The 13,390-nt window shown below is 50.9% G+C and overlaps 1 protein-coding gene across 1 annotated transcript in view; it reads left to right on the top strand.

The window, feature by feature from the left end:
• The window catches only part of LOC147086852 (synapsin-2-like), a 98,533-nt gene that overhangs the window by 67,378 nt on the left and 17,765 nt on the right, over nt 1-13,390 (top strand). The window lies entirely within an intron of this gene.

The raw sequence follows: 13,390 nt of genomic DNA, 5'->3' as shown, positions 1-13,390 counted from the left end.
CTGTTGGAGGGGCAGTACTGAGGGAGCGCCGCACTGTCGGAGGGGCAGTACTGAGGGAGCGCCGCACTGTCGGAGGGGTGGTACTGAGGGAGCGCCGCACTGTCGGAGGGGCAGTACTGAGGGAGCGCCGCACTGTCGGAGGGGCAGTGCTGAGGGAGCGCCGCACTGTCGGAGGGGCAGTGCTGAGGGAGCGCCGCACTGTCGGAGGGGCAGTACTGAGGGAGCACCGCACTGTCGGAGGGGCAGTACTGAGGGAGCACCACACTGTCGGAGAGGCGGTACTGAGGGAGCGCTGCACTGTCGGCGGTGCCGCCTTGCGGATGAGACGTTAAACCCGAGGCCCCGTCTGCCCTCTCAGGTGGATGTAAAAGATCGCACGCCCGCTATTGGAAGAAGAGCAGGGGGGAGTTCTCCCCGGTGTCCTGGGGCCAATATTTATCCCTCAACCAACATCACTAAAAAACAGATGATCTGGTCATTTATCACATTGCTGTTTGTGGGAGCTTGCTGTGCGCAAATTGGCTGCCGCGTTTCCCACATTACAACAGTGACCACACTTCAAAAAAAGTCCTTCATTGGCTGTGAAGGGCTTTGGGACGTCCTGAGGTGGGGAAAGGCCCCGGAGAAATGGGAGTCTTTCGTTCTTTTTCGTTCTCCTATCGATGGGACTCGCTGGGAGGGTTTTTATCTACGAGTGTTAGTCCGTGGGTATCGAGCGAGGACAGCAGCAGGCTCAGCTATGATAACAGGGTTGAATAGCCTGCCGATAAACACTGGCCGCACACGGGTAGAGTTAAACAGAGAACCCAACACTCATGGGAGTGTAGCCCATGGGAGTCAGTGCCTGTATACAGGTGTCCATCACGGAAACAGACCCACTGTGTCTGTTGGCTCATTCCCTGAGCAATCCCAAACTAATCCCAATGCCCCGCTCTCTCCCCATAGCCCGAATCAACGCCCAAACTAATCCCACTGTCCCGCTCTCTCCCCACAGCCCTGTATCAATCCCCAAACTAATCCCACTGCCCCGCTCTCTCCCCGTAGCCCTGCATCAATCCCCAAACTAATCCCACTGCCCCGCTGTCTCCCCATAGCCCGAATCAACGCCCAAACTAATCCCACTGTCCCGCTCTCTCCCCACAGCCCTGTATCAATCCCCAAACTAATCCCACTGCCCCGCTCTCTCCCCGTAGCCCTGCATCAATCCCCAAACTAATCCCACTGCCCCGCTCTCTCCCCATAGCCCGAATCAACACCCAAACTAATCCCACTGCCCCGTTCTCTCCCCATAGCCCTGTATCAATCCCCAAACTAATCCCACTGCCCCGCTCTCTCCCCGTAGCCCTGCATCAATCCCCAAACTAATCCCACTGCCCCGCTCTCTCCCCATAGCCCTGTATCAATCCCCAAACTAATCCCACTGCCCCGCTCTCTCCCCATAGCCCTGTATCAATCCCCAAACTAATCCCACTGCCCCGCTCTCTCCCCATAGCCCTGCATCAATCCCCAAACTAATCCCACTGCCCCGCTCTCTCCCCATAGTCCTGCATCAATCCCCAAACTAATCCCACTGCCCCGCTCTCTCCCCATAGCCCTGTATCAATCCGAAACTAATCCCACTGCTCCGCTCTCCCCCATAGTGCTGTATCAATCCCCAAACTAATCCCACTGCCCCGCTCTCTCCCCCATAGTGCTGTATCAATCCCCAAACTAATCCCACTGCCCGCTCTCTCCCCATAGCCCTGTATCAATCCCCAAACTAATCCCACTGCCCCGCTCTCTCCCCATAGCCCTGTATCAATCCCCAAACTAATCCCACTGCCCCGTTCTCCCCATAGCCCTGTATCAATCCCCAAACTAATCCCACTGCCCCGCTCTCCCCCCATAGCCCTGTATCAATCCCCAAACTAATCCCACTGCCCCGCTCTCTCCCCATAGCGCTGTATCAATCCCCAAACTAATCCCACTGCCCCGCTCTCCCCATAGCCCTGTATCAATCCCAAACTAATCCCACTGCCCCGCTCTCCCCCCATAGCACTGTATCAATCCCCAAACTAATCCCACTGCCCCGCTCTCCCCATAGCCCTGTATCAATCCCAAACTAAGCCCACTGCCCCCCTCTCTCCCCATAGCCCTGGATCAATCCCCAAACTAATCCCACTGCCCCACTCTCTCCCCATAGCCCTGTATCAATCCCAAACTAATCCCACTGTCCCGCTCTCTCCCCATAGCCCTGTATCAATCCCAAACTAATCCCACTGCCCCGCTCTCTCCCCATAGCCCTGTATCAATCCCAAACTAATCCCACTGCCCCGCTCTCTCCCCATAGACCTGTACAAATCCCAAACTAATCCCACTGCCCCGCACTCTCCCCATAGCCCTGTATCAATCCCCAAACTAATTCCACTGCCCCGCTCTCTCCCCATAGCCCTGTATCAATCCCCAAACTAATCCCACTGCCCCGCTCTCTCCCCATAGCCCTGTATCAATCCCCAAACTAACCCCACTGCCCCACCCTCTCTGTCTCAGTCACTCCCCATGACAAAGTGTTCCATTACCACTGACGATTTGGTAACAGAATGTCTCCTGCCCCCTGTCACTTGTCTGGAAAAATGAAAGTGGGGAGGCTGGGAATCACAGATAAAGGCCTTAAAACAGCCACAGCATCGACTCTGTTTAAGAAAACACAGCTGGGGCCTTTTCCCTCAGAGATTTACGTCTGATTAACGCTGAAGGTATTTATTGCAGCCATTACATTTCCTAATTGACTAAAATCCCTGAAAGGAGTCTTGACTTAAATGACTCAGCCCTAGAACTGTTTTTTAAGGTCACATCACGTCAATAGTAGAAGTGCTTCTCGAAATAAGCCCCCCACAATTTACGCAACTTACATTCCTAGCCGTCCCGCAGCTGCCTGGCAAGTGAATTTCAACTTGGATATGTATTAAACTTTGGGCCAAAAATAACGAGGTTCCATATTACTGAGAAAATAATGGAGAGGAATTCATTATGAGCCCCATCGAGGCGCCAATAACATCGCAAGCGTAAAAATAGTGGCCAGGCTAAGAGAGTGCAGGGCTGGTCAATCGCGGCAATGAAAGATTCGAAAATAACAGCACAAAGGGGTGAGAAATTAAATATTTGGCCCCCCCTGACCACCGATCCCTTTAAGTAGCGCTCCCCACGCGGCCGGCCGAGGTCACGACACCTCCTGCAGGAGGCAGAGGCGAATTCAGGATCCGGGGCGTCGCGCTCTCCGGGACCGCAGGGGATCGAGGCGGTAAGCTTTAACGCCGGCGCGTCCCGCTATCGCCCCCCCCCCCCCCCCCGCCGCTGCCCCGGAGACAATAACGGGAGGCGCAAAGGAAGGCCAATTTCTAGCCCTAAGGGAGAAAAATTCAGTGGTTTGCGCCTCCTGTTAGCGCCTTAAGAAGACGCTAATGGGGCGCAAAGCAACTCGCGCCCCGGGCGCGGCGATGTTTGCGCCGCTCGCGAAATTAACTAGACATTTTGCGGCGGTGCTAAACACGACCGCCACGATCTCCTGCGCCGGCAGATCGTGACGTCAGTCGAGCGTGCAATGCCCCGGACCGGATATTGAGTGGCGCCCCCTGCCTTACCGCCTGCCGCTAGGAACGACAGGTTGAGGGGAGCGTTTTGCAGTCGGGAAGGGACTGGGGGAGCGCTATTTAAAGGCGACCGCTTCCTGCCTTTTTTTAGCCGGTGACATTTTTGCACCACGCAGTCTGAGAGAGAGAGAGAGAGAGAGAGAGAGAGACAGAGCGAGAGAGAGAGAGAGAGAGAGAGACTTCTGGAGAGATTCAACGCTGTGTGAAGGAGTTTTGGGTACTGAGCAGCACTTTGCAGGTTTATTTTGATTTGCCCTTCCTTGCTTCGCCAGCGCTCTGAGGTAGCGCCTCGCTCCTCGGCCTTTGCGCCTTAAGACAGGTGTGAAGCGCCTGATTTAGCGCTCCAATCACCTCCAGGGGCGATAGAAGCCAAGTTTGCCGTCGGAGGCGATAATTAGCGCCAGGCGCTAAACTTTGCGCACGGCCGATAATCGTGCCCCAAACGGGGCGATACTGAATTTTTCCCCCTAACAGTCTAAATGGGGTAGGGGAGCAGTGGGATCTGGGGGTGCAAATACACAAATCACTCAAAGTAGCGACGCAGGTTAACAAGTCCATTAAAAAAAAGCAAACCAGTATGATTTGAACAGGTTGGGTGATTGGGCAGAAGCATGGCAGATGCAGTTTAACGTGGATGAATGCGAGGTTATCCACTTTGGTGGCAAAAACAGGAAGACAGATTATTATCTGAACGGCAATAGATTGGGAGAAGGGGAAGTGCAACGAGACCTGGGTCTCCTTGTGCACCAGTCGCTGAAGGTAAGCATGCAGGTGCAGCAGGCGGTTAAGAAGGCAAATGGTATGTTGGCCTTCGTAGCGAGCGGGTTCGAGTACAGGAACAAGGACGTCTTGCTGCAGTTGTACAGGGCCTTGGTGAGACCGCACCTTGAGTATTGTGTGCAGTTTTGGTCACCTTATCTGAGGAAGGATGTTCTTGCAGCGAAGATTCACCAGGCTGATACCTGGGATGGCAGGAATGATGTATGAGGAGAGATTGGATCGATTGGGCTTATACTTGCTGGAGTTTAGAAGAATGAGAGGGGATCTCATCGAAACTTATAAAATTCTAACAGGACTAGACAGACTAGATGCAGGAAGGATGTTCCCGATGGCGGGGGAGTCCAGAACCAGGGGTCACAGTCTAAGGATAAGGGGTAAGCCATTTAGGACAGAGATGAGGAGGAATTTCTTCACCCAGAGAGTGGTGAACCTGTGGAATTCTCTACCACAGAAGGCAGTAGAGGCCAATTCATTAAATATATTCAAGAAGGAGTTGGATATATTTCTTAAGGCTAAAGGGATCAAGGGATATGGGGAGAAAGCAGGGACAGGGTACTGAATTTGGATGATCAGCCATGATCGCATTAAATGGCGGAGCGGGCTCGAGGGGCCGAATGGCCTCCTCCTGCTCCTATCTTCTATATGTTTCTATGTTTCAAGCACGAAGGTTTATTTCTAGAGGGATAGAATTGAAAAGTAGGGAAGTTATGTTAAACCTGTATCGAACCTTGGTTAGACCACACTTGGAGTACTGTGCACAGTTCTGGTCGCCGTATTATAGAAAGGATATAGAGGCACTGGAGAGGGTGCAGAGAAGATTTACAAGGATGATACCAGAAATGCGAGGGTCTACCCATAGTATCATAGAATGGTTACAGCACAGGAGGAGGCCATTCGGCCCGTCGAGCCCGTGCCGGTTCTCTGCAAGAGCACTTCAGCTAGTCCCACTCCCCCGTCCTTTCCCCGTAGCCCTGCAAATTTCTTTCCTTAAGAAACTTACCCAACTCCCTTTTGAAAGCCATGATTGAATCTGGCTCCACCGCCCTCTCAGGCAGTGCTTTCCAGATCCTAACCACTCGCTGCGTAAAGAAGTGTTTCTTACGTCGCCTTTGGTTCTACTGCCAATCACCTTAACTCTATGTCCTCTGGTTCTCGACCCTTCCGCCAATGGGAACAGTTTCTCTCTATCTACTCTGTCCAGACACCTCATGATTTTGAATACCTCTATCAAATCCCCCCTCAACCTTCTCTGCCCTAAGGAGAACAACCCCAGCTTCTCCAGTCTCTCCACATCACTGAAGTCCCTCATCCCTGGTACCATTCTGGTCAATCTCCCCTTAACCTTCTCTGCTCTAAGAAGAACAACCCCAGCTTCTCCAGTCTCTCCACATCACTGAAGTCCCTCATCCCTGGTACCATTCTGGTCAATCTCCCCTTAACCTTCTCTGCTCTAAGGAGAACACCCTCAGCTTCTCCAGTCTCTCCACATCACTGAAGTCCCTCATCCCTGGAACCATTCTGGTCAATCTCCCCTTAACCTTCTCTGCTCTAAGAAGAACAATCCCAGCTTCTCCAGTCTCTCCACATAACTGAAGTCCCTCATCCCTGGTACCATTCTGGTCAATCTCCCCTTAACCTTCTCTGCTCTAAGAAGAACAATCCCAGCTTCTCCAGTCTCTTCACATCACTGAAGTCCCTCATCCCTGGTACCATTCTGGTCAATCTCCCCTTAACCTTCTCTGCTCTAAGGAGAACAACCCCAGCTTCTCCAGTCTCTCCACGTCACTGAAATCCCACATCCCTGGTACCATTCTGGTCAATCTCCCCTTAACCTTCTCTGCTCTAAGGAGAACAACCCCAGCTTCTCCAGTCTCTCCACATCACTGAAGTCCCTCATCCCTGGTACCATTCTGGTCAATCTCCCCTTAACCTTCTCTGCTCTAAGTAGAACAATCCCAGCTTCTCCAGTCTCTCCACATCACTGAAGTCCGTCATCCCTGGTACCATTCTGGTCAATCTCCCCTTAACCTTCTCTGCTCTAAGGAGAACAACCCCAGCTTCTCCAGTCTCTCCACATCACTGAAGTCCCTTATCCCTGGAATTATTCTCGTAAATCTTTTCTACACCCTCTCTAAGGCCTTCACATCCTTCCCAAAGTGCGGCGCCCAGAATTGGACACAATACTCCAGTTGGGGTCGAACCAGTGTTTTGTACATGTTCATCATAATTTTCACACTTCTGTACTCTATGAGGGCAAAATTGGCTCGCGTCCCCTTTGGGGTGGTAACTTAGCGCCCCGAAAAAGATAGCGCTCCCCCCGCGTCCGAAATTCAATGGTAGCTCCCCAAGCAGGAGGCGGGGGGCTACAGGACGCGCTCCCCCCCCCGTCTTGAGGCGCTCCCATTGAATATCGCGGCGCTACGTGCAACAGCGCCACGCGTGCCAGCACGTAGCGCCGCGGTACAGCGGGCCTCCCTCCCCTAATTAAAGGGGAGGGGGTTAGCGCGGCGCTCACCGGGGCCCTGCTGGAGCAGCGGGGAGCGAAGGTGCCGGGAAAAGAGCCCGGCACTCGAGGGGCGCCCCGCGGGAGGAGGCCACAGGGGGCGGCTCAAAAGAAAATGGCCGCCCCAGCCGCAGGAACGCCCCCCCCTGACCCTGTCGGACATGGGGCCCGCTGGCAGGCCAGGGGCACGAGCCAAGTATGTGGCTGGGCATGAGCAGGGCATTGCGCACGGCAAGGCGCTAATGGCAGGCGCCAAGCAACTGAATTTTTCCTCCTATGGCTCTATTTATGAAGCCAAGGATCCCATGTGCCTTTTTAAGCGCTTTCTCAACCTGCCCTGCCACCTTCAACGATTTGTGCACATGTACCCCCAGGTCTCTCTGTTCATGCACACCCCCTTCAGGATTGTACAGTTTAGTTTATATGTCCTCTCCTCATTCTTTCTACCAAAATTAATGACTTCACACTTTTCTGTGTTAAACTTCATCTGCCACCTGCCCGCCCATTCCACCAGCCTGTCTATGTCTTCCTGAAGTCTCGCGCTCTCCTCCTCACTGTTCAGTATACCGCCAAGTTTTGTGTCATCTGCCAATTTTGAAATTGTGCCCTGTACTCCCAAGTCCAAGCCATTAATATATATCAAGAAAAGCAGTGATCCTAGAACCGACCCCTGGGGAACCCCACTGTGTGCCTTCCTCCAGTCCGAAAAACAACCGTTCACCACTACTCTCTGTTTCTCATTGAAACGTATAAAATTCTGACCGGGCTAGACAGACTGGATGCAGGGAGGATGTTTCCCCTGGCTGGGGGGGTCTAGAACGAGGGGTCACAGTCTCAGGATACGGGGTAGGACATTTAGGACTGAGATGAGGAGAAATGTCTTCACTCAGAGGGCGGTGAACCTGTGGAATTCTCTACCACAGAAGGCTGTGGAGGCCAAGTCACTGAATCTATTTAAGAAGGAGATCGATAGATTTCTAGACACAAAAGGCATCAAGGGGTATGGGGAAAGAGCGGGGAATATGGTATTGAGATAGAGGATCGGCCATGATAGAAACATAGAAGATAGGAGCAGGAGTAGACCATTCGGCCCCTCGAGCCTGCTCCGCCATTCAATGCGATCATGGCTGATCATCCAAATTCAGTCCCCTGTCCCTGCTTTCTGATCATATTGAATGGCGGAGCAGGCTCGAAGGGCCGAATGGCCGACACCTGCTCCTATTTTTCTATGTTTCTATGCTTCCTGTCACTTAGCCAATTCTGAATCCATGCTGCCACTGTCCCTTTTATTCCATGGGCTTCAACTTTGCTGGCAAGCCTATTATGGGGCACTTTGTCGAACACCATCAGGACGGGATGAGCAGGCCGGGTCTCTTTTCTCTTGCAAAAGGAAGGCTGAGGGGACGTGCCACGAGACCTGGGTGTCCTTGTGCACCAGTCGCTGAAGGTAAGCATGCAGGTGCAGCAGGCGGTTAAGAAGGCAAATGGTATGTTGGCCTTCGTAGTGAGAGGATTCGAGTACAGGAACAAGGATGTCTTGCTACAGTTGTACAGGGCCTTGGTGAGACCACACCTTGAGTATTGTGTGCAGTTTTGGTCGCCTTATCTGAGGAAGGATGTTCTTGCCATGGAGGGAGTGCAGCGAAGATTCACCAGGCTGATACCTGGGATGGCAGGAATGACGTATGAGGAGAGATTGGGTCGATTGGGCTTATACTCACTGGAGTTTAGAAGATTGAGAGGGGATCTCATTGAAACTTATAAAATTCTGACAGGACTAGACAGACTAGATGCAGGAAGGATGTTCCCGATGGTCGGGGAGTCCAGAACCAGGGGTCACAGTCTAAGGATAAGGGATAAGCCATTTAGGACAGAGATGAGGAGGAATTTCTTCACCCAGAGAGTGGTGAACCTGTGGAATTCTCTACCACAGAAGGCAGTTGAGGCCAATTCATTAAATATATTCAAGAAGGAGTTAGATATATTTCTTAAGGCTAAAGGGATCAAGGGATATGGGGAGAAGGCAGGGACAGGGTACTGAATTTGGATGATCAGCCATGATCTCATTGAATGGCGGAGCAGACTCGAGGGGCTGAATGGCCTACTCCTGCTCCTATCTTCTATGTTGCTATGTTTCTAATAGAGGTCTTTAGAATGATGAAATATTTTGACAGAGTGGACACACAGAGAGAGTGTTTCCACTTGTGGGGAAGAGCATATGAGGGAGACGGGAATAGAGGGTTACGCTGATAGAGTTAGATGAGGAAAGACGGGAGGAGGCTCGAGTGGAGCATAAACACCGGCATGGACTGGTTGGGCCGAATGTAAGGCCCCCCCCGAGGCCTTCACTAAAGTCCTCTAGCCCTACAACCCTCCGCGATCTCGGCGCTCCTCCAGCTCTGGGTAACCCCACGGTGAGACTCCCTCGATAAAAGGTTTCCTAATTATATCCGGCTCCAGCCCGCTCCCCGGCCATTGTATTAATTTGAACCAGACCGTTCATAAGAACATAAGAAATAGGAGCCGGAATGGGCCACTTGAACCTGCTCCGCCATTCAATAAGATCACGGCTGATCTTGGGCTCAAAGCCACTTCCCCGCCCGCTCCCCATAACCCTTCACTCCCTTATCTTGCAAAAATCAGTCTATCTCCACCTTAATGACCCAGCCTCCGCGGCTCTCTAGGGCAGAGAATTCCACAGATTCACGACCCTCGGAGAGAAGAAATTCCTCCTCATCTCAGTTCTAAAAGGGCGCCCCCTTTATTCTGAGACTGTGCCCCCGAGTTCTAGATTCCCCCACGAGGGGAAACATCCTCTCTGCATCTACCTTGTCGAACCCCCATCAGAATCTTACATGTTTCAATAAGATCCCCTCTCATTCTTCTAAACTCCAATGAGTATAGGCCCAACCTGCTCAACCTTTCCTCATAAGTCAACCCCCTCATCTCTGGAATTAACCTAGTGAACCTTCTCTGAACTGCCTCCAATGCAAGTATATCCTTCCTTAAATAAGGAGACCAAAACTGTATGCAGTACTCAAGGTGTGGTCTCACCAAGACCCTGTACAGTTGTAGCAGGACTTCCCTACTTTTATACTCCAACCCCCTTGAAATAAAGGCCAACATTCCATTTGCCTTTTTGATGACTTGCTGTACCTGCATGCTAACTTTTTGTGTTTCATGCACAAGGACCCCCAGGTCCCTCTGTACCACAGCATTTTGTAATCTTGCTCCATTTAAATAATAATTTGCTTCTTTATTTTTCCTACCAAAGTGTATAACCTTGCACATTCCCACATTATACTCCATCTGCCAAATGTTTGCCCACTCACTGAGCCTGTCTATATCCCTTTGCAGATTCTTTGAGTCCTCTGCACAACTTGCTTTCCCACCCATCTTTGTATCATCAGCAAACTTGGCTACATTATACTCGGTCCCTTCATCCAAGTCATTAATGTAGATTGTAAATAGTTGAGGCCCCAGCACTGATCCCTGTGGCACCCCACTAGTTACAGTTTGCCAACCTGAAAATGACCCATTTATCCCGACTCTCTGCTTTCTGTTAGTTAGCCAATCCTCTATCCATGCTAATATATTACCCCCAACCCTGTGAGCTCTTATCTTGTGCAGTAACCTTTTATGTGGCACCTTATCGAATGCCTTCTGGAAATCTAAATACACCACATCTACTGGTTCCCCTTTATCCACCCTGCTCGTTACATCCTCAAAGAACGGCAGCAAATTTGTCAAACATGATTTCCCTTTCATAAAACCATGCTGTCTCTGCTTGACTATATTATGATTTTCTAAATGTCCTGCTATCACTTCCTTAATGAAGGACTCCAGCATTTTCCCAACGACAGATGTTAGGCTAACTGGTCGATAGTTGCCTGCTTTCTGTCTCCCTCCTTTCCTAAATAGGAGCGTCACATTTGTGGTTTTCCAATCCACTGGGACCTCTCCAGAATCCAGGGAATTTTGGTAGATTACAACCAACGCATCCACTATCTCTGCAGCCACCTCTTTTAAGACTCTCGGATGCAGGCCATCTGGTCCAGGGGACTTGTCCACCTTTAGTCCCATTAGTTTGCCTAGTACTTTCGCTCTAGTGATAGTGATTGTTTTAAGTTTCCCCCCCCACCACCCCAATAGCCCCTTGATTATCCATTATTGGGATGCTTTTAGTGTCTTCTACCGTGAAGACCGGTACAAAATATTTGTTCAAGGTCTCCGCCATTTCCCTGTTCCCCATTATTAATTCCCCAGACTCAACCTCTAGGGGACCAACGTTTACTTTAGCTACTCTCTTCCTTTTTATATACCTGTAGAAGCTCTTACTGTCTGTTTTTATATTTCTTGCTAGTTTACTCTCATAAACTATCTTCACTCTCTTGATCATTTTTTTACTCATCCATTGCTGCTTTTTAAAAATTTCCCAATCCTCTGGCCTTTCACTATTCTTCACAACATTGTATGCTTTCGTTTTCAATTTGATACCGTCCTTTACTTCCTTAGTTAGCCACGGATGGTTCATCCTTCTCTTAGGGTCTCACTGGAATATATCTTAAATAAGAACATAAGAAGTAGGAGCAGGAGTAGGCCATACGGCCCCTCGGGCCTGCTCTGCCATTCAATAGGATCATGGCTGATCCGAACCTAGACTCACGTCCACTTCCCTGCCCGCTCCCCGTAACCCCTAATTCCCTTATCAGCTAGGAAACTGTCTATCTCCGTTTTAAATTTATTTAATGTTGCAGCTTCCACAGCTCTCTGGGGTAGCAAATTCCATAGATTTACTACCCTCTGAGTGAAGAAGTTTCTCCTCATCTCAGTTTTGAAAGGGCAGCCCCTTATGCTAAGATTATGCCCCCTAGTTCTAGTCTCACCCATCAGTGGAAACATCCTCACCGCATCCACCCGATCAAGCCCCCTCACAATCTTATATGTTTCGATAAGATCGCCTCTCATTCTTCTCAACTCCAATGAGTAGAGGCCCAACCTACTCAACCTTTCCTCATACGTCAACCCCCTCATCTCTGGAATCAACCGAGTGAACCTTCTCTGAACTGCTCTGAGAGCAAGTATATCTTTTCTTAAATATGGAAACCAAAACTGCACGCAATATTCTTGGCTGAGAGGTATGAAATATCTCCTTAAATGTCTCTCTCCTGCCCTTTCAATGACGCAACCCAGGATTGTGAAAGGGGGCCCGGTTACAGAGGATGAGAGACGGAGCTGAGAGAGAGAAGGAGGGAGATGGAGAGAAAGAGAGAGAAGGGGAGCAGGAAGGAGCGAGGGGAACGTAATAAATAGGAGCAGGAGTCGGCCATTCGGCCTCTCGAGCCTGCTCCGCCATTCAGTAAGATCTTCGACCTCAACTCCACTTTCCTGAACTATCCCCATATCCCTTAATATTCCAAAGATTCACCGCCCTCTGAGTGAAGAAATTCCTCCTCCTCTCAGTCCTCAATGGCCGACCCCTTATCCTGAGACTGTGACCCCTGGTTCTAGACTCTCCAGCCAGGGGGAAACAGCCTCTCAGCATCTACCCTGTCAATCCCCCCTCAGAATCTTATATGTTTCAATTAGATCACCTCTCATTCTTCTAAACCCCAGAGAGTATCGGCCCAGTCTACTCAATCTCTCCTCATAGGGCAATCCCCCCATCCCAGGAACCAGTCTGGTGAACCTTCGCTGCACTCCCTCTATGGCAAGTATATCCTTCCTTAGGTAAGGAGACCAAAACTGTGCACAATACTCCAGGTGTGGTCTCACCAGGGCCCTATATAATTGCACTCAGACGTCTTTACTCTTATACGCAAATCCTCTTGAGAAGACTCACATTTCTCCAGCGCCTTTCCCCACCTCAGGACGTCCCAAAGCGCTTCACTGCCAATGAAGGACTTTTTTTGAAGTGTGGTCACTGTTGTAATGTAGGAAACGCAGCAGCCAATTTGCGCACAGCAAGCTCCCACAAACAGCAATGTGATAAATGACCAGATCATTTTTTTTAGTGATGTTGGTTGAGGGATAAATATTGGGCCCCAGGACACCAGGGAGAACTCCCCCCTGCACTTCTTCCAATAGTGGCCGTGGGATCTTTTACATCCACCTGAGAGGGCAGACGGGGCCTCGGGTTTAACGTCTCATCCGAAAGACGGCCCCTCCGACAGTGCGGGAGAGAGGTGGAGAGAGAGAAGGGGAGCGGGAGAGACGTGGAGAGAGAGAAGGTGAGCAGGAGAGAGATGGAGAGAGAGAAGGGGAGCAGGAGAGAGATGGAGAGAGAGAAGGGGGCAGGAGAGAGATGGAGAGAGAGAAGGTGTAGGAGAGAGATGGAGAGAGAGAAGGGGAGCGGGAGAGAGATGGAGAGAGAGAAGGGGAGCGGGAGAGAGATGGAGAGAGAGAAGGGGAGTGGGAGAGAGATGGAGAGAGAGAAGGTGAGCAGGAGAGAGATGGAGAGAGAGAAGGGGAGCAGGAG

Source organism: Somniosus microcephalus, unplaced genomic scaffold, assembly GCF_052327205.1.
Source record: "Somniosus microcephalus isolate GS21.2 unplaced genomic scaffold, FLI_Smic_1.0 unresolved_chr7, whole genome shotgun sequence".
In the NCBI taxonomy this organism is placed as follows: Eukaryota; Metazoa; Chordata; class Chondrichthyes; order Squaliformes; family Somniosidae; genus Somniosus; species Somniosus microcephalus.
The sequence above is the reverse complement of the archived record's forward strand: the minus strand, read 5'-3'. Positions and strand labels throughout refer to the sequence as shown.